The sequence below is a fragment of the Anopheles stephensi genome, chromosome 3 (assembly GCF_013141755.1).
Source record: "Anopheles stephensi strain Indian chromosome 3, UCI_ANSTEP_V1.0, whole genome shotgun sequence".
Taxonomy (NCBI): Eukaryota; Metazoa; Arthropoda; class Insecta; order Diptera; family Culicidae; genus Anopheles; species Anopheles stephensi.
In genome coordinates this window covers 44,445,493-44,473,304 of record NC_050203.1, presented here as the reverse complement: position 1 = coordinate 44,473,304, position 27,812 = coordinate 44,445,493, and the positions used below count along the sequence as shown (strand labels likewise).

The 27,812-nt window shown below is 44.4% G+C and overlaps 1 protein-coding gene and 1 long non-coding RNA gene across 5 annotated transcripts in view; one reads left to right on the top strand and one right to left on the bottom strand.

Moving 5' to 3' along the window:
* The window catches only part of LOC118511033 (lachesin-like), a 101,423-nt gene that overhangs the window by 68,604 nt on the left and 5,007 nt on the right, over positions 1-27,812 (bottom strand). The gene's annotated exons all lie outside the window — the stretch shown is intronic.
* Positions 1,119-11,273, top strand: LOC118511034. 4 transcript variants are annotated; one of them, XR_004906102.1, is made up of 4 exons: positions 1,119-2,085; positions 2,165-2,303; positions 2,525-4,790; positions 6,516-7,031. It is a non-coding gene; the product is annotated as an uncharacterized LOC118511034 (long non-coding RNA). The 4 variants fall into 4 exon arrangements; XR_004906101.1 differs by lacking the exon at positions 6,516-7,031 and adding an exon at positions 10,472-11,273 and having other exon boundaries at positions 1,125-2,085; positions 2,165-4,790; XR_004906100.1 differs by having other exon boundaries at positions 1,125-2,085; positions 2,165-4,790.

Below are 27,812 nucleotides of genomic sequence, written 5' to 3'. Positions count from 1 at the left end.
CAATGGGTCGCTTTATGCGGAATGTCGTCAACTCTATGGATTCCATATTCCATGAGTATAGTGGAGTCCACCAGCTATCAATGTGTGTAGGAAGTAAGATCCTACTGTTCCTGTAAAAGCTGCACCTTAAGTTTCCATTTTTATCCATCAATATCTGTCAAAGACAGTAGTCATCAAATTAGATTGTTACAAATTTGCTTAACTACAGCCCAAAAATCACGACGTTATCGTATCCTGTGCGTTCGAGTGTCCCCCAGTTTTTATACAAAGTCGTTGGCAATTTTTCATCGTCTTCCGCACTACAGCCATAGGCCTAGACCTATGGCCTGCAATTTTTGACTTCCTTTGACTTAATTCTACTCGTAGCTGGATAGTGCATCTTGTGCACGAAGAGGATGACTGGATGGGATTTGATCCCCAGTTCTGCTTAGTGACACCATTATATTTCCATTTATTATTCCAAAATTCTATATTAAATTTTTTTATAATTTTAAAGCAAGAAGGCAAGAAGTAGGCAAAATACTATGAAACAAACGTATCAAATACTCAGATGCGTGTTTAATACGGAGAGTGGAATATTGCAAAAACGTTGTGGATTTTAGTTTTTGCAGGACCGATATGAAGCACCCGACATATTTTTAACATCACCACGCCATATTAGTCACATGTGAACGGATCAACAGAGTTTCGAATCATATAATATAACTTTTGAATCACTTGATGGATTGTTTCAACAGGATAGTGGAATATTGTAACCCGGTCATGGGAAGAAGGTAACCCTAGTACAACCTAGTTGCAAATTTCTCCTAGCTGAAAGCACTTTTCCACATCGGGTTTGCAAGATTCATCTATCCAGTTGAAATATTCCACCGAGTGATTCAAAAGATCCTTTGTAAAATTCGAAGCCTTTTAACAACCGGTTCCTTAAACATTCAACAACTGCAAGCAAATGTCTACTATTTATTTGAAATATTCCCCTAAGCATGAACAGCGCTACTATATATGGAGCAAAAGCCTCCCCGTTTTGGGTGCCTGTTTTTAGTTATTCGACTCCATAGAATAAACTCACTCGAGTTAACATTTTTGTCACGAATCCATTGTGATGGTTTATATCTGTATTTGCTGATGAAAGTGGTCTGAACCGTAATACGAATAACCACTGAAACTCGATTTGCTTTGAGGATAAAGTTAGCCATCAGAGATTTCTAGGGCGTAAAGATGACGAGTAACAGTTTTGAAATATAAATAATTACCTATTACCAAACAAGCACTACGTCACCGGCCACCACCGTTTGCAGATTATTAATGAGACCCCAGATAATCTAATTATATTTCCATTCAAAGTCATGGCAGCACAATCAATTAAATGAATTGTCCTGTCACTTCTACTGCCCGCACCGCGATAAGTCGACAGGTATACTTTGTTCCTTGCATAGTGATCAAGTGACACTGCGCCGTGAGTAGATTTATGTCTTGATGGAAGTGTCCACATTCTACCCATTCCCATTCCCAATCAAAACCGCTTGAACAGATATCGAATGAATCAATTTACAACGCAACGATTGAAATGCCGCAATTAATCGTAAACTATCGGAAAGGGCATTCTTGAGTGTCTCCTCGATAGATTCCCTTTGGTAGGGGTGGGGGAGGGTGGGGGTGGAGCAATGGAAGTGAAGGAGGTTGGATCGGACGGCAAAAAACTACTAATGCGTTTCAGCGCTCTCTACACCAGCGCAAACATTAGCGAGTCAACAAGCGTACAAGCGTTAATTGATGTACGACAGGAAACGTCCGCTAAGGTGGCCAGTGCAAATCAATAAACCTGCCACTTTGCATCAGCTGCGGGTAAGCTGAAGTTTGTCGCGACAACGGTCGCTGTCCATCGACAGCGACGGCCGCTGACAGTGCTGTGAAATTCAAATTACCACTCCACGGCAACGCCATCGTTCAAATGAAGGGCCAAGCCCTCAGTTTCCTTCGCGCCGTCTTAACCCCGTCGGAACCCCTCCTCAGGTGTGCGAGCGCGGCGCCAGGCGTCTAGGGACGACCAAGATCCGGACAACAGGCAATCAGGCAGGCAGGCAGGTAAGGGAAAAAATCCGACCCCGTTGCTACTGTACGCAGCGTTCCAAAAGCTTACTTTTCCCTTCTGCTTCGTCGACAGTGATGGTGGAATATAATATCAAATCACCCTAATAAAACATTCGTTTCACACGACCCGTTTATCGTTTATCGGAAATTTAAAGAAAATAAAAAAACAGAACCAACGCAACAACGCAGCGCCCGAGCAAACACTGAACGGGGTAAGTTGGCAGTTTGATTGATGGCCCCCTTTCGGCAGGCATTCGTCGCACGACGGAATGAATGCTCACGCTCTACTCCCTGGTGATCCCTGGCCACAGCCTGGTGGTGCGCTAGGGTTTGCGTGTTAATTCGTCCCGAAGTTCGTTTACCCGCTGTCGACCCTGATGATGATCAATCAATCAAAATGTGATTCACACTCCTGGCCATTCTCTTTTGGAAGGGACGGCGGGACGAGGTGCGGTAAGGCAGCAACAACCGAACAAGGGGTACTTAATCAAACCAAAGGGAAAAAGTGAAGGAAAAAAAACACATACACACCAAAATAACAACTAACACGACGTGGAACGGGCCAGCAGCGGACAGCAAAGTATCAACAATCCGAAAAGCAAACCACCGAACGGGACGACAATGACATTAACTACCCCTGCGGACATGTTGTCGAGCAAATGTTGCGCTGCCACAGTGCAATGTGTGTACAGCGTCTTGACAGTTCGGTAGCATCAAGTAGCTCACTTCAATGTACACAGCCGCACAGGCCGTCGTACGGCATGCCGGCACAACAGCCCCCGTTGATCTGAATCGAGAGCCCTTATCTCATCCGCTACCGTAACCGGCGGAGTGTAAGGACCTGCCGTCCGCTGGAACCATTCGATTGATTTTACATCATCAACCGCATCTTCGCTTATCTTTGACGTGGGCCTATGGGCTCTCCCTCCCGGCTGGCACTGTGCTGTGTCATGGTGGCGATCCAAAATTTGTTGACACAAAATTGACTAAACAAAACTACACTCTGTGCGGCTACCGTGGACGCCATGCGTGCGGTGACGGGGTAGAATGAATAAATAACTAGGCCACAGGCTGCCAGCCGGCAGCGGAACACTGGACACGACCTCCCGGTGCGGTGCCTCAAATGCTCTCTTCTCAGGCTGCCTAGAACCCACCTTCATGGCTCACCTGAGGTTCGGGTTGCGTCAACTAACGCAGACGCTGGGCTGGCCTAATGTATGCGCGCCCGTATATACGTGTGAGCTCGCGTGTGTGTATGTGTGTGCGTTTGAGTGAGTGGTGGCATGTGCGTGTGCTTTGCTACATTTAGCTATCCATCTATCAATTATAATTTCCTATCGTCTGACAAGTCTGACAGCATGCCAACAAAATTAAACAGGAGAGTATGGAAAACCCGGCCACCAAGCCCGGTCGTCGTGTGGCCTCGAACGAGTCCAACCCAAAACCCGACGCGCACCGGCACCGGGCTCTTCGACAGCGCCGGGTTTAATGTTACCGGGTGCAAAACGAAACATGACAAACGGGGGCACGTATAAAGGCAAGATACGACGAACTTCGACGGTCGACGGATACTCGACTCGAACTCTGGGTAAGCCGTCCCCGGGTCGGCGGAAGCGGCACATCGAGCGTTTTGTGAGAGACATTTCGGTGGCTCCGCACCGGTTTCCCCCATGGGGACCCGAGCCCCGATCACAAAAACCCGTCCCGTGCCACACGAGGTACGAGCACACCGGCAATCATTCTAAAGGCGTGCAAATGTCAATTTGCATGATAGACTTCACCTAGCATTAAGATTGATTCCGTCGTCATCGTCTCGTCTCGCCGTGCCGTGCAGTCGGTTGCGGACTGTTCGGTCGGTCGATCCCGGTCGAATGCCGCTGAATACCGCCGACCGACCAGGCAGGGAAGGAAGGACAAAATGCGGCAACGCCGTCTACCCACAGGGCAGAACGCAGACATTGGTGGTGGGAAGGACAGGGAGCGGAACGAGGATGGAAACAAAACGAGATCCGATATAATGTCAGGGAAGCGTACACACTCTCCTGTCCTGTCTGTTTCACACGATGACAACCGACGTGAGATGGCTGAAAACTTGAAATTAATCAAGCATGCACATGATATTAGTTGTCCCTTTGGTGACAGCCGTCAGTTGTCGGTAACGATGACGGCAGAGTGTCACATCATCACGCAGCCACCGTACCGTGCCATTTTCCATCGGTTTCAGTTGCACCGCAGCTCGTCTGTGTGTGTGTATGTGTGTTTGTATGTGTACGTTTTTGCCAGTGTGTCACCGATGCATGTGCTCTCATCAAGCGAGGTGATGTGTATGTGCGCGCCCCTGTCACACGTCGTGGCGCATTTTCCTTGAGTGCCCGAGCCCTTCGCGTGTGATGCGATGTGAACGGCGAATGAATATTCAGTGGGTCGTTAATTTCCGACCCATCATACTTTCAAACACTTTTTAACACCTTGACAATGTTATTTACACTGTGTCACGGTGTGTTTTGCGCGGTCTGTCCATCGTGTCGACGTCCAGCGTCTGGCGCGTCTGGGTTTATGATTGCCATCGCACAGGTGTCGAGAGCAAAGAGTTTCCTTGTCGTGCGAGCGAGCGAGCACTGTGGTTGTGCAAAGTAATGGACGCCATTTTACCGACGGCTGTGGTGAGAGTGCATAATGGCATGAACAGCAGTGCCCAGGTAATTAGCAGTCGTATCCCTACGGTTTAAGACAATGAGCTCCTCCGGGTTTTTATTTTTTGCCCTGGTCCTCTGTTACGCTTTGTGCTTCACATTCAAAGCCCTCATTTAGGGCTGCCCTCGTGTTGGTGCTACCGCTTTCCCACATTCTCTATCATATCATTTAATCAATCATTTTGCGGGCCCACTATCAAAGGCCCAATCGAAAACTAATCCGTCAGTAGCTTGACAGGCGTAAGTTTGTCAACATGATCGATGTAAATTTCAAATGAGAACCCAACCCTCATCGGCCAACTTAATGGGGAGGGGGGGATTTCGTCTGATTGATGTGGGCTGTATAGATGTTTCTCGGACCCGATACCTGGACAGCTGGTCCAGGGCTGGGTGTCGGTCGCGACCTTATCGGGTAGAACTAATCAATACAATAACGCGCCGCCACAAGACCAGCACTGCCACCACCGCCTTGGTTTGCATCGTTTAGACGAACCTGGCACTCGGTTTATCGTCTATCGGTCCGTATCTCCTGAGCACTTCCGAGGCGAGGTGAACCGGCCTACAGTTGTTGTTGCCTACAGCTTGGTTTCGGCCCGAGTGATTGATGGGCTTGGCCCAGCCATATCGTTGCGTCGCAAGCACCAGAACTGTACACGAATACACGTATAAATTATATCAATATCATAAACAACACACAAGTCGCTTCGGGTTCCCATGTCTTTCTATGATCGATGCTTTTTGCATTCTGTGGCCTGTTGTTGATAATGCGCAACCCGGAGCAGCACCAGCAGTAGCACGCAACGCATGGCAGCAACCACAAGAAGCTGGTTCAGCCGTTTGGGTGGGTCCATTTTTCACCGCATGATAAATTACACCAACAAATTTAAATAGCATCGTTTCTGGGGTGTTGGAACTCGATAATGGAATGTTACAGATAACTCGTATGATTTAATTAACCTTGTTTTTTTTTGTGGCTCAGGTAGCAAAATGTACTATATCGCTTAATGAAGGTTGGCTGATGCCAAACAACAACACCAATGTAGATCTGCTCTAAATTTTCACCCAACAGTCACAACAAGACATGCGTGGAAATATTTGCATTCCAACGTATTTTACCGTCCTATTTTGCATCCCTAGCTATGTATAGAAGAACACAAAAATCCACAAAAAGTCAAATGATACATACCATCGAGCCAATCCACAAATGAGCAAGGTAAAGCCCTCCGACTTGTCAATGGAGCAATCAATCATGTCGGGAAAATATCATAATCAATTAATATTTCATTTCAAAGAACACAAGCCAACTGACATGCCAACAGACAGCAGTCCTTTCAAGTCACGAACTGTGAGAAGCATTAGTCTAAAGCTCTCGCCCATCGCCAATCGCCCGGTACATTGTTCGCCAATCGATTGTCCTTCAATGTCTGGCGTCACAACGTCACTATCTTCCGCCGAGCGCCATTCACTTCGCCGGAATGCTGGTTCCCTGGCTCGGTAGCCATCCAGCAGAGCGCTCTCGAGTGCGTTTAACTGGCTCTTGATTAGTTCGGGGAGCTTTTGTTTGATTTTCGTTTATTGCACGGCCTTTCGACTTTGCTTCATTGTTTCCCGAAATATCCTCCAATACTTTGGCTTTCTTTGGCATACTCCTTGCCAGCTTGGTCGGCTAATGTGTGATATCTGTTGATCTGTCTTCATCTCTCTCTCTCTCTTTCTTTCTCTCACTCGCAGTTTCATTCATCACCTCTCTAGCTGGGTTACAATTTTTTACTCGACGAACTCACTCCATCACCAACCAATCCGTTTGCCCCATCACCAAGCTCAGGGCTTCATTTTTCATTTCCTCCCCCAGCCGCATCTTGGGCAGCATTCGGCCGGGGCGGACGGTGCTACCTTTTCTGCACTCTTTTCCAACTGACGTTTCCACCATTAATCGTACACCTTCCACTGACCCCCATCGTACCCAACAATCACACTCACATACACAGACACCCAGATAGCGCTCATCACTCGTCATAATCAAAGGAAAAACACATCGCCTCGGCACATCGAGCAGATCACACAAACTCACACACACACGCACACACCAACCCCATGGTGTAATAAACCATCCAGCCAACAGAACCCGGCGAGGAATGTTCCGCCCCGACTGCGCCCCGCCACGGACGCCGGCCAGCAATAACAGTTTGACAGCCTGCGTTTCATTAATTTAGATATTATTAATGCTCGCTAATAAAGTATGATCGCTAACAAAGGGGCTTTCAGTCATTTATTATACTTATGAAATATTGCTTTGAGCATGATTGATTGCACACCTATTCGTTGTGATAAATCACTCCGGTGCTGCTCCGGTACGACCTCGTGTAAATGGTATGATACTCAATCTCCCGCGTGCGGTAACGGTCGGTCGGCGGCAAAGGTGTTGGCGCAGCGACCATGAGTTTAAAAACGCAAACTGCGTTCGTCTGTGGACGACTGGGGGCCGAGGTGCCCGCCGTCATCATCATCATCATCATCGTTGGCCAGTCGGAAAGGTGAAGGCATGCGTCGAAATGGACAGGCATGTTGTAGGTATGGAGCTGGGCAGCAATAAACGAGAGAGAGAGAGAGAGAGAGAGAGAGAGCGAGCGAAAACAATCTTGAAAAGATCTACAAATCAAGCAGCAACCCATCGCAGGCCGCTCAAAAAATAAGTTGCCCCATTTGCCCGGACTGTGTGCTGATGCCCGACAAGATGGGCGGTCGAGGGTGCTTTTGTTTTGTGGAACAGCTCTTAAAGCTCACACTACTATTTAACCTTTTCGCCTGCTCTCGTCCCAGGTACGCCCCATCAGCGGTAATCGTTAAAATCGACAGGAAACGGCCTGAAGGATAGTTGACCTTATTCTGCAAAGGTGCGTGTACTTGGCGCTCGAAGCAAATAAATAAATGAGCGAAAGGTTTGGGAATGGCGTAATGGCGTTTGCTCGTTTTGCCGTTGTCAGAACATTGATTGTGATAAACCACCGATCGTATCATCAAACACCACGCTAAATTGTGTTTTTGGTTTGAGTTTTGTGAAATATATGTGCTAATATTTATGATTTAATAATCGAACGCTTGTAATCCGGCACCAAGGGCAAGTACAGGTCCTCCCATCTTGGTGGGCACGCAGATACGATTGCACCGGTCCTGTGCTGTGTTAAAATGTATTCAGCTGTCGTATATACCCACTCAGCTCGGCTCTCTATCGCCGGCACCGATCGAGCAAATGGCTGTAAATTAATGCTTCATTACCATAAATCGTTCATAAAGTTAACAGCTATCCTAATGGCAGGCAGATATTCTATTTCCCGTGTTGCGCTGATGAGCACATGATGTTTGATTTACGCTCCTACTGGCTCTGCTCTGCTCTGCCACTTACCGTCACGAGTTGTATCAGTTTCTGACCGAGGCAAAACCGGGTTCGACCGATGCAAACCCCCATCCGCAAGTACACTGCATCAGTTTAACCGCAAACTCAAGAAATATAATCATCGGCCCCAACCGTCCACATACATCCCGTCCCGTCAATCGCTCGATGGGGATTGATAGAAATCAGACCATAATTCAATATTGCCGATTGAAATCTATAACCCCTTCACAGCATCGTCGATATTTTCCTCGATAGGCTCACGCGCAGCCTGGTGGCACACAGGTATAGGTATCCAATTACACAAATTATTATTCTCAACGAGCAGCAGACATGGCTCGGCCAGGGCTCGTGTCGGGAACGGGCACATTTTTGGGCAATATTTGCCCCCCTTGCCGTTTTGCAAATGTCCCATGGAGTTTGCTGACTAATTAAATTGATTTCACTCGGGGATGTCGTGTCGCTCGACATGGTGTCTTTATCTTGCTGTTGTGCGTCTGAGCAAAACAATAATGGGTAAATCAGCATAACGGATGACGCTTTTACAATCGAAATCATCGGGAGGGGTTCACGTTATCGTGCACCGCACGAACTTCCTTCGATGTCTAATCTATAAATTGTGCGCCTAACTATGTGGCAAGGTGCAGCGAAGGCACCGATAAGCTTGCAAACGAATGGCGCTGGTAACGTTATCCTTCATCGTGACCGCAGTCTTGGTGCTTCGGTCAGCATTAAGCTTCTTCATCATTAATACTACCCTCGTTTGATTTTTGGCTGCAAATTTAATTTTTTATCGCACCATAACACTATACAACAGGCAATAAAGTGTACAGAAATGGACAGGTATCAGTATGATAACGATTTTAAAAATTAAATATGATGCTTCTACAGCGTCCGAGGGTTTCGCTAAATTGTTTTAATATTAGTCAGGTCTGTTTTACACCTTTTAACAAGCCTAATTAAATGGCCCGCCTATAACAGGTTCATTGATCTCTTTCCACTTTTTCTTTAGATGCTCTACAACTCTGATTTTACTTGGCATACCATCTCTGGTCTCCACAATTGTTAAGCCATACTCGCAATAGTTTGAACGTACGTTCCGAAGTATGTTCGCTGTTCTGAATTCTTTTGCGTTCCCATTTAATTTTGTTCTAGTCCTGAGGTTTTGTAACGCGTAGCCATATATTTTTTATTTAATACCGCAATTTTTTTTACAGATAGCATGAACCCTGCCACTATGGATTTCCAACACGACCTTTAACATAATTTTAATATATAAAAGCGATAGCTCGTTTACCGATAAAGAAGTACGGTACAATATTTATATTTATATCTATTCACTTACATTTGTCTGCTAACTGGCTTAACAAATAAGAGTTTATTACTAAATAAACCTAACCTAACAGCTAATAGATTTCACAATGTTACAGAAAATCAAAAAGAAAAAAAGACTACCGAAAGCTCAAAGATGGAGTGGAATAAAGGATAAAATGAGAGAAGGAGCTGACAGAAAAAGAAACACAAAGAGACGTGAAGAGAGGATACACCAAGAGACCGGAAGGAGTTTAAAGAGGTATTCAAATCGAAATGGACATACAATCGTTAAAATCCAAACCCGAACTGTTTGATGCAGGATTATTAAAGGTTTATTACACTTAAGAAGACATTCGGTTAACTTGGTTAGTTTGAATTAGAAACACGAATCATTAGAATAGTAGTAATGAAGTATATATGAAGTACATTATCTTTAGCTCATTCGTGTATCTCTGTTCTGTAAATTACATTTTATATTTTTTTAATGCCATGCAACCTAAGGTCATTTTACTTGAAAATGTGCTGTTTTATTCGTAAATTTAAAATATGTTACCTTCAAATCTTCACAGGTTCTTAACATTTCACACGAGAAATTCGTATCAATTTGCAGCGTATCACAATAAATCTAAAATTAGGAATTGAAATCAAAAATACATGAAAACATGAATAAAAACTTGAAACAAATACAATAATTCAAGGGAACGAGCCAACAAATTTTGGGACGTGGGCAAAAATATTAAGGAACGCGTCGAAACACCTTGTATTGTAGTCATATCACGAAACGCACATTGTTTAAAATATGGAGACATTTGTTTTGTGATCTCACACTCAAATATAATCCAGTTTTGGATGCAGATCAACATTTTAAAAAATTTAGTAGCATCAAACTAAAGGTCCCAAACTGAAGATATCTTATACCTTTTATTTTTAATCATAAACTCCGCCCTTTACTGCCCACATTGTTTCATATTGTTTGTTTCAGATCGTTTTCCTACATTTTCCACATAAAATGCTTTGCCGAAAGGTGACAACACTGCTTTAACAACAACAACAATACCGCCAACAGATGATCGACTTTCGCACCTTCCGCGTCCCAATTTTCCGACCATCTTTCCGCCATCCGCCACATTTTGCGCAACACGAAGTTTAGCTTTCCGCTAAATGGGCACTTAATAAATTGCTCGATGAGAAATGATTTACGATCCGGCATTTCCTTAATTTGCTTATCCATTAAAATCAGCTTTCTCATATTCACCACCAACCAGCCCCGAAAGCCAGCACTCCCGCCCGCCCGTCCGTTTGCCGTTTCCGGACCGTGCGGTGCTGCCGGCCTGTGTCCCTGTGTACCGTCGTGTTGTGACATCGAAAAACGTTATAAGCCACTACACGACAGGCACGGGATAAAACCAGCGTGAGGGACACACCATGCCGTGCAAGCTTCGTTCGCCCCAGCCAACAACAACAGCACCGGCGAGAAGGCGCGAGGAGTGGAATGGGATGGAACCGGAACATCGCACAGTTTGTCGGTATTAGTCGGCGATGCTGTTGGTGCTATAGGCCCAGACGGTTCGGTCGGTTCGGTCGGTCGGTTTGTGTCGGTGGAAATTTATAGTAATCTCTGCATCATAAACGCTTTCAGCTGTGTCGGGTAAATGGAAATGATGATATTCATAAAGTTTATTATTTACAGTCAATAATCTTGAATCATGATGCCTTCATCAGCAGCCGCAACCGTGCGCATGGGCTAACGGTGCAGCACAACCAGCAGCCGCAGCCGCCAATTCGCTATGTTTGGACGCAGGCTTACATGCGCATGGAACCTGGCTGCACAGGAAACACACGGCCCATAAGCACGCATCCGATAAAGCGATGCTGCGATGGACGTTCGGAAGGAGGAACGTAAAAAAGTTAATCAATTTATGATCCACTTCGTTAGCTTTTGCTAAAATCTCGGGCAGCTCACGTCGAGTGTCTCGCCTTTAAGGTCGGAATTAACATTTTTGTCAATCCTAGTTTGTGCCTACAGACTCACTACCTTTGGCGTGTTTATCCGGATTTATGTAGCTGTGTCACTAAAGAATTGATACAACAAACGGATATGAGCTTGAATTGACAAGCCAAGTCGATCCATTTCCAAAACTTATGCTAATGATACATTTTTAGATTCTTATTTAAATTATTGTGTGCCTTCTATACAATTTCTTTACCACAACTTTACCAGCTAAAAGGTGTAAAACCTCTTTAAAGCGTGTTGAAACATTGTAAGCAATGGTTCGCAAATGATGGGGAAATGTGTTTCGATAGCACAGCGTACAGAAATCATTTTCTTCTTCTTTGGCACGACAATCTCGAAAGGTCTCGCGGACAGCCTGTTGTTGCTTGCTGAGACTTGATTGTACCTGTAGCTAGATAGTCATCCCGACGTACTGGGAAGCCATCCGCCAGAACCTCTATCAATATGTGGATTAGCAGAATATCATACATAGCAATCAGACCAATGAATTATTTACTTTAAAACTGTAGCCGTAAGCTATTTATACTTCAAATGCTTCAAAATTATTTCCACTCTTGATTTGTGGCTACCAATACGGACAACCATGATCACCGTACTTTATTGCGCTACTGTTGTCGTTCAAGCCTAACGTGGGCATGATTTAAATCCCTTTTCTACTTCTTTCAAAACACGTTTCCCTTCTCCATGATCTATGCTGCAGGACATGCACAACTAATAACCCTGGATGATAAATGAGAATAGCGTCTAGCTGTGGAAAGGAAGTGACGGAACATGAAATTTCTCAGTAGGTGACCTAGAAGCCAATAATTCACTAGAATGCCAACAACATTTGACAGCAGAACAACATCCAAGCGCCTGCCCCTCCGGACCAGGGGGTTATCTCGCGTTACGCATTCGGACAATGTGCAACAGCAAGGAACTAACCGAAAACGAAGCGAATAAGCATAAACAGCCATGAAATTGGAAAAACGAGCCCTGGAAAACTGATTCCAATCGGGTTGGCAAGCATCGGGCGATCCTCACCGACCACGAGCCACGAGATTACCCGTCTTGTGTGAAGACTGTTCTGTTTATGATGTGTTTTCGCCTCGGCGCACTCGGTTTTCGTGTCGTGTAATGGTGCCTGATTTTTCCCGGTCCGGTAATTGTCACGCGTACCACCCGCTGTGCCAGTGCCCGGAAAACGACAGCGACGACAGCGAGTCGATTCCGTTCTCGACCGATCCGCTTTTGACACCGTTGACGCCCCTTCGCAACCAACCGTGCTAGATGCTCGAAGGCCGGATGGCGAAGGGAAAAGGCCAGAAGATGACACATTTTATGGATATCATCATATTAAACCTATGTAATTGGTGTCACCAGTTAAAGATATACGTATTTATAGCCATGCAGCCATGGGTTCATCGTTTCGGTGTAGTGGTGCGCTTGTCAGGACTGACTAGTTCCGTCTGGTCCGTCGTTGGACGTCCGATCCGATCCGTTCGCTGTTTCATTCACACAGTTTACGGCCGTGACTAAGACGAAGCTTGCCGCACTCACCGTCTGGAAAACGTTTCCTTCGAGGCATCGTAACGAAAGAGATAGCACTGCAAACATTTCTACCTTCGCTTCGACTTCGGCACGGTTCTGCTCGATCTCCTGAGGTGTCGATCTCGATCTACCACCGATCGGGCCCTTTCTCGGGCCGGAGCTGGCGGAGTTTCAAAACGAACCGATGAAAAATTACACCGCAGGAGGCAGCAAAACAAATGTTTTATTTCATCCATTTATTATTTTTATTTATTAACGAACCGCCTGCAATAAATATCATCAGCCACCAGGGAGAGGGGAAAGCGAAGAGAGGGGGCGAGACGAGGAGAGGAGGGAAAGAAAAAAAGGTACAAATGGGTGAGAAATGATAAAAAGGAAGAGCCGTGCGAAGGAGACGGCAAAGTGTTGTACTATAGAGTGCAAACGGACCAGAGCACACACCAGAACGTACCAAGATGCGACTTCGTGTCCTATCGAGAAGCATCGCAACTGTGCCGCGGGACCCTTTTCTACCTTCCCCTCTTCCCAACCCCTTGCTCAACCAGCACACTCGCCACCCCCGGTGCTCCTCCTCCTACTCCCCGCCACTCACGACTCACGCGTCGGAACGCGCTGAAATTGCCGCGACGGGAAAGTTATTGACACTAATTACCGGTCCAATTATGGTTTGATTTCAATTTCGGAACCAACCACTCAGACCTTTAAGTGGTATATTATTCATTTCATCGTCGAGATTTTGTTAAGAAGTATGATGACTGTTTTCGCCCATTTCTCATACCTCCGGATCCGCGGTCGACCGTTTGCTTCTCGCTGTGCTCGCTCGTTCGAAGTTTTTTTTTCTTGTCTTTGTTTGGCTTCGTTTGCTGCTGCCGCAGGAAAATAAATGTGCACAAACGTGAGAAGAAAGTGCAATGAATATTTATCAACTCCCTTGTTCTCTGCGTTGTGCTTTTCTGGCGAAGCATATCTTATACCACGTTGAGCCTTTCGGTGATTTGTGTGTCAGTGTGTGTGCAGTATGTTTTTGTTTAATGACACTTCAAGAGCAATTTATTGTAAAGTATACCGTGGTGTGATTCGTATGATGGAATTGTTCAATCCCGCAGGGATATGTTTCATAGGATAGTGAAATATTGCAAATCCATTGTGCATCTTGACAGTCATATAATGGAATCTTGTACAGTACAGTTGGGGAAAATTTATAACTCGTCTTTGGAACTAACAGCTGAAATGTGATATGAAGTTTTTTCTACCCACAGGGCTTCGAATCTTAAATCTTAAATCTTAAATAATTAAATAATCTTAAATAATCTTAACTTAATACATTTGAATTACTCGGTAAAATGTTGAAGTAAGGTGAAATTTGCAACACGACTGTGGATTAAGGAGGTGGTAATTTATCAAAACTTTTAACGATTTTCCAAAAGTTCGTTTCTCCCAACTTTTCGCATAAACCGGTTCAAATGTGCATTACAGTGTATGATAAAGCTAGTGGTGATGTATACTGACGATCCAATAACATTGGGTAATTTTAGACTTCAGCATGATTGAACCATACGTTCGACAGAAATTTCGCAGCTGGTTGCCAATATCCATAATCTAGTTACTAATTTCCACTAAGTGATGGCAATATTCCACTATTCAGTTGAAACATTCCATCGAGTGATTCAAATGCTGCTTCAAATGATTAAAAACATTGTATGGAGAAGCCCTTACATTTAAAAAAAAAATCGTAATATCTCTCAACAACAAAATGCTCCTTCCATCGATCACACTGCGCTACGGGGTCTCAGCGAACGCGAGCGGAATCCTATCATATGACACGATAAAAGTGTTAAAAAGCCGCCAACAAAGCTAGAAAAGAAAGCGTGAAAGCATTCCTATAAATTTTCCCTAATGATGGTGCAGAAAAACGGGGAAAGGAAAGAGAGAGACAGAGAGAGAGAAAGAAAAAAAACTCTACCGAACTGCCTTACTGCTGCTGCTGCTTCCCCGGGCAGAACTGAAAGCGTAGTCGGTTATCGGCGCATGAATTATGGGAAGACGAAACGCGATCACATAATATTATGACTCCGCGCTCCCTGCTGGCCACTGCACACGTACACTAAGCCATTTGGTCCCACTCACGGGTCCAGGACTTAGATGGGGTCAGAAGAGTAGTGGCAATAGTAGTAGTAGTGGTAGTGGTAGTAGCTGGATTTGTGGAAGGCATCAGGGCACACACACAGAAAAAAGGCGATAGAAACGACCATTATTTATAGACATTACCACCTCCCGTACGCCGGCCGAAGTGCCCTGCGAAATGCGGTGTATGTCGAGTTTTAATATCTATTGGGTGAGAAGTTTGATTTAGTGTGACCATAAATTTGTCCCGTCCCGGTTAGTTGCACGCTCTAAGCCCCTTCTCGTTTCCAACGATTCCCACTCGCCTTACTGTACTGGCTTGGTTCGTGAGTAATGGACGTTTTTGTAAAGGTACAGCAAATAATATATACATACATCTTTTTATTGCATTTCTAAACCTCGATTGTAGTAACGCATGCTTCAGATTTTGGATGAAGGGAGCGCACAATTAAAATGTCATGGAAACAAATAATTCCATTTTTTTTCTCTCTCTCTCTCTCTCCCTCTCTATCTCTCTAGTTAAAGCGTATGACGACATTAGTCATTCGAATGTAAATGAGCAATAATTTACGGCTTTCCGCTCGTGTTATTTTGTGAAAGCTCTCCGTGCAATATCGATTTGAACATTTGGCCATGTGTCCTTGCCATTGAAAGGTTTGAAATATTTTTGTCCTATATCCCATGTTAGTACCATTCGGAGGGTTTTTGTTTTATCCGATGAATATATTGGAGTCTCTAGCAAGGGCCGATATGCAGACTACCACAAATTATTGGTGTGGCTTGTTCTGCATTTTTCGTTCGAAACGTGCACACATTATTGTTTCCTTCAACAGTTCACGATTATGCCACCGATCGCATCTAACAATCGGCTCCTCTCTAGCCATATCATTATCGTTTTCTGTTTATCATTTCCTTATGGACTTTCCCCTGCCGTCTTTTTAGCCGTCCGTGCAGGAAAACCAAACACCACTAGGCACTACTACTGTAGGCACCATATCCTTCCCATGCTGTGGTCGCATTGAAGCGAGAATGCAATGAAAAGAACACCAGAAACAAAACGATTCGCTTTCCTGTTTCCCTTAACCCAAAGAACCAAGAAACACACACACACACACACCACGAGCAGTCAATAAATTTTGTTTAATGTGTTTCGCTTCGTTCTGTCGTTGGGTTTTTTCTTCTTCTTCCTTCTTTTTTTTTGCTGTTGCCCGTTTATTCGTCCATTCTGCCCGATCTTCATTGCCATCGGGAAAATAGAACCATCAATATAATTTATTGCCCCCTTACACTATTATATGTTCTACCGCCGACTAACATGGCGTAACATTTCTAAAGCACAGCATGGTCCAAGGAGAAAAGGGATCGCTAGAGGACGCGCCGGCGATGGGACAGCAACCATGGGACCAGGGCAAGGGGCCCGCTGCTGCACCCTTTTGAATTGATTCCTTGCACGTCCTTCGAAATATGAGTCCTTGCAATCTGACCCGGCTCCACGGCTACCCGGGGCACTTTATGTGCCGCCCGTTCTTCACTCGACACTCGCGTAAAAATCGACTTCCTGCCGATGTATTCTTGTCCTTAATCATTGTTTTCTCTCCCGTAGCACGTTACTTCCTTTGCCATTTTACCATCCTTCCTCTTAGCTCTGTTTGTTCTCGTTGGGCAAGCCGAAAGGTAACATTGTTTCCTTGTTCATCTCACAGAGGCAAACCACCGAACCCCAACATGGGCCAACTCCATACAACTGTGCTGACTGGCCTGTGTAGGGGAAGCGAATTGGGCGATCAAAACGGCTCGACACCCTCTCGGACTCGGAGTTTCAGAAGTAGAATGGCTTATTGTGTGCTAGCTGGGTGTGTGTGTGTGTGTGTGATGGGAGCGGCAGATAACATTTCCCCGAAAAATTGTTGTGGTCTCGCACCCCTAGACGTTGTTGATGGCTATTAACGTGACATTAATGGGAAATAATTTAACAACATACAACCTACCCAAAGATCTAGCCATGTGCGATTAAAGGTTGGAAGGAGTCGCTCTTTTTTAATTGTAATTTGTGTTTTGTGTGTGTTTTTTTTTTACTGTTCTAAACTATAATGCAAGACGTCATATATCAATGTTCGCTTTAGGGGGTTATGTGAAGCAAGACGTTGTTATACATTATCACAACACAATCAAGATATCCATTCAATTTTCATCACCTTGATCATTAAGCAAAACGCATGTAACGATCATCAACAAATAAATGAAGACCTAAATGAACTGTACACGGAGACTCTTTAAGGATGATTCATGGCCCGAATAAATAGCCCCTTTGACGAAACGATTGAAAAGCAAAACTAGCAAAAATTATTTGTTTGCACTCTCATTCTTTAATATGTTGAAGGATACAAATACGAAGACATAAAGTAAACCTAGACTCATCCACTTTAGGACCAAAAGATTCAATACATGTCTCAAGTTGTAAAGCACATCTAAAACATTGATTGTAGAGCGATTTTAACCTTCATTAACCTTGGAACCATCGTAGACTGCGTTAAATAACTCTATCTACTATCTAAGAACACTAAAAGCTGTTAATTTCAAGGTTGATCGAATGTTGGGCGCTATAAGCAGAATTCTTCGGCTCATTATGCCTAACACCAATCTTCATTCCATTCAGCAGTTTGGCCTAACAGACTAATGTCGGTCCAGTGTACATTTGCTAGACTAACACTTCTTACTGTACCATGGATTCGTCATACTAGACATGTAAGCATCTCTTGACTACTGTTCTCTCTTAGATATGTACCCAAGCAACATACATAGCAAATTATCGAACATTTGAAAATGATGCACTATAATTATTAGAGACACTGGTACCTAAATCCACCTGAACTGATGCGTGGAATAAGAGAGACAATCTGAACACCCAACATCGGTGATTTTTAACTTATTTTATTCCGTGGACCGGGCGACATGAAAAAAATTTCTCCCAGGATACATGCAACAAAACGAACAAACTTTTAAGGGCTAAATGTAAAGAATTTTAACGTAAACGTGGTGGCACATACGTCAAGCTGATTTTTTTTATGGCTTGAGTAATGTTGACTTTTAGAGCATCAGTCATTCGGGACTAATTTTACCTAACACATTTGCGTGAGATCAAAGATAAGCTGCCAAGGAAAAAGTCAAGCAGCGTTTAAACACAAAATGTTGGTTATGAGTTGTTATATCTTCCGTGCGAAACAATTCTTCTCAGTCGACATGGCTATGTTGACATCATCGAGTAGGAGAATCATAGCGTTCCAAATATTATATTTTGTGAGTAAATTGCTTTGAATGTTGCTCAATGTGCTATTAAGTAGAAAATATGTTTGTAAATATCACCACATCATCAAAAATGATATCATTCTTCTAAGTTATTTAGAATTAGACACATTGTTTAATCATAACTATTTACCTTTTGCAGTAAATGTATTGTATGTAGCACACACAGTAGGAAACAATCAACTGTAAAAACAGATGTGACAAAATGTCGATAACCTAAAGAAACGTTCTCAGCAGCCGATTTTTTAATTGTCTTTGCGAGACGGATTGTATAAACATGACATGAACAGAGTCTAATCCTGCTGAAATCAATGTTCAATCCGTTTTATAATTCTAAATAGATTGTATGAGATAGGTTTCTGCAAGTTCAATTGAACAGATAAATAAAAAATTAATAATAGTCACAATATTATTTCGTGCCGAAAGCTAATTTGTTTTCTAATTCAGGATCGTGACCGACATTATAACATCCATTTCGCAACAGATCATTCAACTTGATGAACTTCAAGCTCATGAACTAACGCTAGAGGACACCAACGAAGGAAGCATAAATTAAAAATGATCTTATCGGAACCACGGATTCCAATAAATCACTCTTGACACAATCCTTCACTGTTGTTGCTGTTCACTCCACAACAGCACAATGAACATTCTGATCGTCTCCTGTGGTTCGCACACACACACACACACTGACACACACATAATGGTTGATTTTTTATACTTTTATCCCGTCAAGCACATATTGATCGATTGAACAATGATAAAACTATGGCTACGATTACCTCACAATAACTCTATCAATCTTCATTCAGCGAGCCCCAATGCCCGCGATAGGCAGCTCGGGCACAAGACCTGAGCAGAAGGCAAATGGCTGAGAAACCACAGTCGCCTTTACCACCACCCCTGTCGAGCACTCCCTGCTAGAAGGTAATTCATCAAGACAGTTTTTGATTGCCAACCAGCTCGTTACACATTCCTTGCGTACACATGGGATTGAACAATATTGATCCTCTTAGCCGACCATTATTGGTTAAGTAATCCCTTCCCGAGTTGATTTTCAATCAAGACGGACGTCACCATGGGCAGGGAGAACCGTGACGGACGACGAGCGTCATCAGTGTCTGCCTTCGTGGCATACTTGACTGAGCAATGTCATGGCATACTTTTTGACAGCGCAAAAGCGTTCCATCATTTTCCGACGCGACCGAACGAGCGAGCGAGCGACAGAGCCTGGGATATTATTAAGATGAATACTCTCTGTGAACCTAATCAACTACCTTGGGCCACCACTGATCAGCTTGACGAGCCAAAAACACCGACGAAATTGCACCGCACATCCTTGCACACCGCCGGGTTCTGGGTGAATATTTTCGTTCCGTCATTCACACCCGTCATGCGAAGGACATCGGTGCCCCTCCGTGTTCGGGATGCCAGGCGTGGAAATAAATGACAGTTGCCTGTCAACATGATGTTGCTGCCACATCCCTCTTCCTACCATGCTTCGAGGCATTGCCGTGCACCGTACCAGCACCGTACCGTTGTCTCTCGGTGGTCGCACGAAGTCTTGCTATATAAAATTTCACTTAATCATGGTCGTGATACCGCATCCGCGCCGCCATCGAATAACGAATAACGATCAAAACCGGCTACCTAAGCTGAAATAGTGGCGGCGATCATACCAATCGGTTCCTTTTTGGTTTTACGACCCCAGCTCGAAACGTCTTGTTCCCTCAACAATTTCCTCGTCCGCCGATTCCGATTCCACTCTCCGCCCGCGGGGCCACGTGCTTTGTTTGCAGCGCACAGTTTAAACCTACCGCTCGAGGGAACCGACCGGACCGCTTCGACTGCTTCGAGGAGAACGGAAGAAATCTCGCTAATTATAAAAGCAATTTCCTCTCCCGAACGATGGCTCATCAATCATAATAATTGATTAACCTTCAGGTTGTTTTTTGTCCTATCATTCCCATCGCACACACAAACCTCCCCGACCACATTCCCGTTCTCCCGCCAGGCAGCGCTTATGGCGATCCAATTCGTTGGACCGATGGCGTGCGATGTGAAAATCATTCACTCGCTTTTTTTTTTGTTCCTCGCTCCATCCCCTGTCGGTTGTTGGTAAATTTGTGATACGCTAGTGGCAACCGATGACGCCACTGTCAACTGCCATTAAGAAAGGGAAATACGCGGCTGGTTCCGAACCACTTTTGACTTTCAACACCCGTTGCGAGACACTGGTGACTGCATTGGAAATTAGGCTGAGCAAACCACCGACCAACACCCCACGCGCCGGGACGGCCAGTCGGCCGGGTATTTGCATCAACTGTCAACTGTCCCGCTGCGCCACCTAATCGCGATGATCGATTGTCAATAAACAGCCGAATCATTCGCTAGATAACAGTACTAAACGGCCACAGTTTCTGTTGCGCTGCAGCGACAATATTTACAACTTATATTTTATCATTGCGTCACAGGCCGTCACGTAGTTGCGTTTTTCGGTCGATAGCAAATTGAATGATCGGGCCCCGAGAACAAAGAGCCTGAGAGCACATTAATCATCATGCACCTTCGGGTCCCGCATAGAGCACGCATTGGACTCACGGTAGGATTGAAGGGGACTCGAACAGGGACTTTAAAATATGGTTAACTCAAGCAATTATTATCCTACAACTAGTAAACCAAGGGCCACTACTTCGCGGTGTGAGCACGCATCGTGGCAAGCACCAAATTGTTGTAAAGAAAAACGCTAACGATAAACATTGCACGACTTGCTGTCCGACTCGCGTCCGCCAATCCGCCAGCGCGTCAGTGCCGTTTCTGCGCTCGTGTGTGCTGCCGTGCCGAGATGGGCCCGTGCTGTCACCGAGGCCTCGGTATCATTTATCTTCGTCATCGCTAGTCAGCCGGCGGAAAGGTGGAAAAAGAAACGCTGACGGAGGTGAGCTGATGGGTTCCGTGGCTCACAGAGCCCCAGTTTGCCTCTAAGCCGTGTCAGCATGTCTGTTGTTTTCCGTGACTGTTGACATGTTTCCGTTGCACAAGATGCCTAAACTCTCTCTCTCTCTCTCTTTCTCCCTTTCTCTCTCTCTCTCTGTCTCACTCGCTGTCCGCGTTTTTATCCTGCTGGTCGGGTTGCTGTCACTTCTGCCAAGTTGATGATCCACGCCTTCAAATGTTGCCTTCCGCATATCCACCCTGGCTCATCCACCCTGGCCCATCACCCCTCCCCTCCCCCTCTCCCTCCCTTCCACCCTTCCTCCAAGAACACAAGCCCTACGGTCCCTGGCGCATCGCTTCCCCGATCCTGGCGGCAGGAATGAAAGCGGAGCGAAACAGATAGATTAACATAGACAGATAATTATTTCATAATGCTCATACTGACAGCCCCTGTTCCGTTGGCCGCACGGGTGGGACGGCACGGGCCCGCTGGGACGCGCTGGTGGTAATGGTACGGTCCGCGACCGAGGGTGAAAAAGGCATAAATAATATCTGCCACCCGAAGATGAAATATATACGATTTCGATTTGATTTATTCGCCTTAATTTTGTATTCACGTTCTACCCTGTCCTGATCTACACATTGCATGTTGATGGCCGTTTCTATCTCATCGGTTCTCTCGCTCTCTCGCGGTCTCTTTCGCTCACTACCATTCATGGTAGTATCCCTGGCTCGGAGTTGGTTCCGCTTGTTACTTCCTCTGCGATGGACGGGAATGTTGGAACACGGAAGATGGATTGCCCGGGCTCACACCAAACGCAGGAGAGAATGAGATAAATTTCCCGGTGCCTTCGCACACGGCTGCACGCATTTTCTACGCAGAACGTAGTACAGTGTGTACCACAGAACTAGCAAATTATGGGCCGAGAATTGAAGGCAAAATTCTACTGATTTGTTGAAAGTATTTGTTCCCATTAGGTAAAACTAGGTTTGAGAAATAATTCGTAATCAGTTATCTTCCATTAATAAAGCAATCGAAGATAACTAATAAACTAAAAAAAAATGTTTTCATTCCCTTTCAAATCTTTCTGTTGACCAATGCGCAGCAAACTTATCGGTTAAGCTGAGATTAAGTTATTATAAACTTAAATTTATTACCCAACATTTTATGTCTATCACTGTACCGTCGGTCACACAATGAAAAAGCTCAACAGAGACCGAAAGAGCACCGTCGGTGAGTGCTGTCGGCCCAGGGAGAGTGAAAATCATAACAATCTGATCGGCTTATGCTAGCGTTGATTCTACACATACGCACCAACACTACGAAGGGTCTGTGTTTGTATGTATGGATATTTTAAGTAAACTAGATAGATGCAGGATGCAGGTCGAGAGAAAGAGCGAGAGAACGAGACACCGAGACTGATGGAGGGAAAAAAGATTAATAGAGATTATTTTCAGGCATGAGTGTTAAAGAGGGATCCGCCTGATGGTGAAGAAAGGAGGCAGCTAATGGCAGGGCGAAAAATGGAACGTTTATCATTTTTATAGTGGGCATAATTGGTAAGTCTTTGTTTGGATCATAATTTCCTATTGAAATATGGCATGCTGCCACAAATAGCTCGAGAATAAATCATTCCACTTCATTCTGTAGCTGTGTGCGGACAGTGTACCGTGACTGGTTCCATCGGACTGTTGGCACGGTGAGGACGCTGGGTGCCTTTTGCGTAATGCTGTGAATGCAGCACCATTCCTCAGCGCATTCACCATCATTACCTTCATTAAAGTCAGTTTTAAATCGATCTCCATGACATGAAACATTTTGTGATACATGTACATTTATCAAAGGTGTCTAAATTTAACTTTATATTACTTGGAACCCAAATAATCCATTCTCTCTACCTTGTCTAACACATCAGTTTGCCAGTAACTTGTTTAAAATAATTTTTTACATTTGAATTGTGATAAAAAGCAAATGAAATGTTTTCTCAAAAGCTTGTAAGTACTTCAAATACGCTCATGATAACTCATGATCCAGTATCTAATTCCACCAGGATCGTTAAAATACTGACAGTCAAGTAAGTCATTAGATGACCCAATTACTTGAATACAGTCAAGTACGTCATTAAATGACCCAACAGGTCGTTAAGACACGGAGAAGAAATTGCTGCCGATTCATAGCTGCTTACTAAGAGGTTAATTGATAAAAGTTGTGTACATTTATGCATGGGCGTTATATGAGCACTCCCATAAACAATAAGAGAAATGTTGATTAAATAAATAATAAAAATAACTAGCTCAGCGATTACAACAAATTGCTAAAACAAAGTATTCATCCGCCCTGCACTCGCAGCGAAAACCGCCTCTACACTTTCTGACAAGGGTACGACATAACTGCAGAAAAAAACTCCACACAGTTCATTCACAGACACCGAGCTGTCAGCCATGTCAGCGCAAATGAAGGATTGCGTTTGTAGTCTGTCAAATGTAATCTTAGCAAGCTGCTGTTTCAACGTCAGCTTGATCTTGCTGCGTGGATGTTATAATCTACAGCGACCAGAAAGCAAAACAACAGTGTGTGTTTTCACGGAAGGTTATTACATCTCCACCTTTGCATTGCGCTGGTAGCGTCGGTTCGCAAAGGGAAATACCAAACCGTACAGCAGCGTACAGCGAAACAGCAAACGGAGTGGTTGAAATGGGTACGCGAGAGAAGGAAAAAAGACAGCAAGAAACAAGTTTTACGGGATGGCTCATCGCCGAGGCACGGTCCGTAATTGAACGACATTCAATTCACACATAACAAGGTAATAAAATGCATTCGTTTGCGAAAGATTTATCGTAGGCAAGCATGAACCGCAAAACCCGTCAATTAGTCGATAGCAAGGTATAATGTAAACATCGATAGCAGTACCATCTACGGATCTAAACGTGTTTGCGGCAAGATTAAATTTGCGTACCTCATTGGTTAATTAATTCGCTGCCCTGTTGCTGCTCCAACCGCCGAAAGCTTGTACTTGTTACAACTACCCTAGAATGGGCATGGAGACACACTGGGATAAAAAGCTGTTAATCAATGTACACATACCGTAAATGCATTTCATTATAGAAAGTTGCAGCCGGAGATAACTCTGTTGCTTGCAATCACATTTCTATTTTTTAAACTTTTACAGAAAGTATGAAAATACAAGCTACACTCATGTTAACGTATCAGACATAATTATATTACATTCAATAGCTCATTCAACGCATGCCTATCTATCATAGATCTTGTTTATCGCATTTCATCAAATTAAATTAACCATCGGTCACTTAGGCATTGAAAGGCTTAGCATTAATTACATTTTTCAATGATACTCAAAATGATTACAAAAACACAGACAATAATCTAGAAAATGATATATTTACTTACGAGGCACTACAACCGCTTCACGATCTTGACCTGCTATATAAGTCCTCGATACTGCTCACGATCTAGCTCCGTCCTCTGCCAATCCTTTATCGTGGTGTTTTTTGAAGGTCCTATTGTTGCAGTCCCTACATCTCGTAAGCCTACGAAGGCTCCTCTGCCCATGTGGACGACCTAAAAAGACTTTACGGTCTGTATTGTCCGGTATCGTTCTCATTACATGATCAACCCACCGGAGCCTAGCAAGTCGACCTTGGCATTATAGCGACTTCTAGATTATTCTTCCACACATAAGGTGCCGAACATCCTTCTGAGCATCTTCCTGTCAAATGCAGCAGACTCCATATCTAAGAAACGTATGTAGCATTACCAGTGAGCATTCTGTACCCATGCTTGTATTTCATCTCTTAATCTAAGTTGCTGTCGGTGCTGACTTTTGACCCCAGATCGGCGATTTTGGAAGACCTCAAAAGTACGGTCACCTTTTTGAACATAACCTCTACGAACATCAGTGTTTGTTAGCAGCGCTGCTGGTGGTGCCGCCATCATTTTGGTTTTGGCATATCTCTAACCCAAGGTTTAGCACTGTTTGCATGATCCTTTGATGCGCTTCTGGTACGTAGGATGGTCATACGCTTTCACCACCGAGTTGCGAATGACCCTCTCTAGCGCCAAATTTTGAAAATTCATGTAAACCCAACTCCCTGGCGTAGGCCTTTGGTGGTAGCTAATGACTTTGAGAGAATTCCATCCCCCTTCACCTGACATGTGATTTGGGACATCGTCATTCTTACAAGCATGGTAAGCTTGGCCGGGATTTCAAATATGCCTATTACGTCGTAGTATAGTTTCACCCTGGCCATGCTGTCATGTAAGGCTTTAACATCAATGAAGATATGGTAGGAGTGGAGCTGCTGCTCTAGTGATTGATTTTTCCGTTTCGGAATCCTCTCAGATAGTTCCCAACCATCTCTTTGACGAATTTGATAAATCGACCCTGTAACATAAGGGAGAAAATCTTGTAGGCAGTACTGAACACCGTAATATGGGGTAGACGATGACGATCATTTCAATCGCCTGACATTGATTTGCTATCTCATGCCTCTATCATAATTTGATGATTTCCTGTTCATATGCTAACCGAGCAGGCCCGGGATATGGCAAATAACCAGGAGGAAATGCCTAGTTAATTTTTGTTAATTTTTGAAGCTCATCGTGAGAAGACCTTTGGCTGGTATCTGACCAGATCCACATCCTTATCCCGAAAACAAGTCACCTTCTTCTTATGGCTCACTATACTGTTTGATAATCCAGGTAGCCGGATCATTGTTTAAGCTACGGGATAATTGATCGAGTTGGGTTTCGATACTCAAACATATGTCATATGAAGTACCGGCATCTCCTCCGATACCTATATACCTAGACTTGCCATGTGAAATGCCGGCGTCTTCACCGGTTACAAGCAGACCGTAAGATTCATTCCAACATTGTAAAAATTCATTACAATCAACAAGTTGATGATAATGCCCATATTTTAATATTTTGATTTTGGAATTTCCTTTAAAATTTCATTTGACTTTTTAACATTCTGATTCCTGGTGGAACATTCTGGTTCTGGTTGTGCTCTCTACTACAATTCAAAACAACCAGGAACATGCTCCTAAATCTCTGATCATCAACTAATCGGTATCAATTATACATTACCCTCAAAAACGATATTTTACTTCAACAATCTAAATGATGTTCTAATTAGCAGCGAGATTCCAACTACATACCTTACCTCTCAGTATTCCTGATGTAGGGGATTGAAATTCTTGGAATACTAGTTTAACACTATACTACAGCACGCTTGCTCACGCCAACACTGGTTGCCGCAAAAGTATGCGCACCCTTGGTGACGTTGCCGTCACCCATTTCGTCCCTGTGTTGCATTGCGTCTATCCCTATTGCCCATTTTCCTTGCTAACGACCCGCAATCTCGTTCCGGTACCTCTCATCTTTTCACCAGCATCGTACACATTTATTATGTTTCCTAATTTGAAAATGACACTCTCTTTTCAACGCCACGCGAAACGCGACCCGACGACACGGAGCACTGGGTGCGGAGCGGTCGCAACCGCTCGCTGACAGACCGGGCTACTGGAAAGGCGCGCAGCTTCGAGCATATCATCAGCTCATAATTCGTGACATGAGTTAAAAATTTTAAAATTAATACGACGTGCAACAACGTTCAGCACAGACAGAAACAGTGACAGCTCTCCCTTGGAGTGCAGTGCAGAGCTGTGGGAGGCAGGCGTGAGCACTACTCGCTTATTCCGGGACAAGGTACCACCAGCGCTGAGCCAGTGAATATACCAAACACACAAAAAAACGACAACACATCACCGCCAGCGCGCTGACGGAGGTTAGTTTCTGGCTAAGGGTCGAAGAAATGGATGTTGCTGTGCTGTGTGAGGGAAATTGAAGCAAAGCCCCTCCGAACACACGGCGTGAAAGACGTCGAGAACGAAGATAGACAGTGAGAGAACTAAAGCAGCTGTTGATGTCACATTTCATTTACAGTTTCTTTCTGCTTCTAACCAACCAGCCAACCAACCTACCTTCGGCTAGCCTGCTTGGATATATATCATATGTCTGTTTTCGAACCGCTGTTGTTGCTGCTACCGCCAACGCTTTTCGTGTTCGGTGCGAGCCGTTTTGCGCTATTCCTTTTTCCAATGAATCTTACGCGAAGGACAGCTCTCTACCCCGAGAGTGACACGTTTGATGGTTGCGTGCCTTTCCTCATACGTTTTCTATTGCTCACATACGCAAACACACACACACACACACACACACACACACACACACACAAACTCACACTTGTTTCTAGAGGTTCGTTTCATTCGCTCTGGTGTTCCATCATTCACATCACAGCAATGCCTACTTGAAGTGAGAATCAGTGGGGGCGATTGTATAGTTTGATCCAACATTCGAACTTGTCAGACTACCCCCATTGGAAACCGAGTG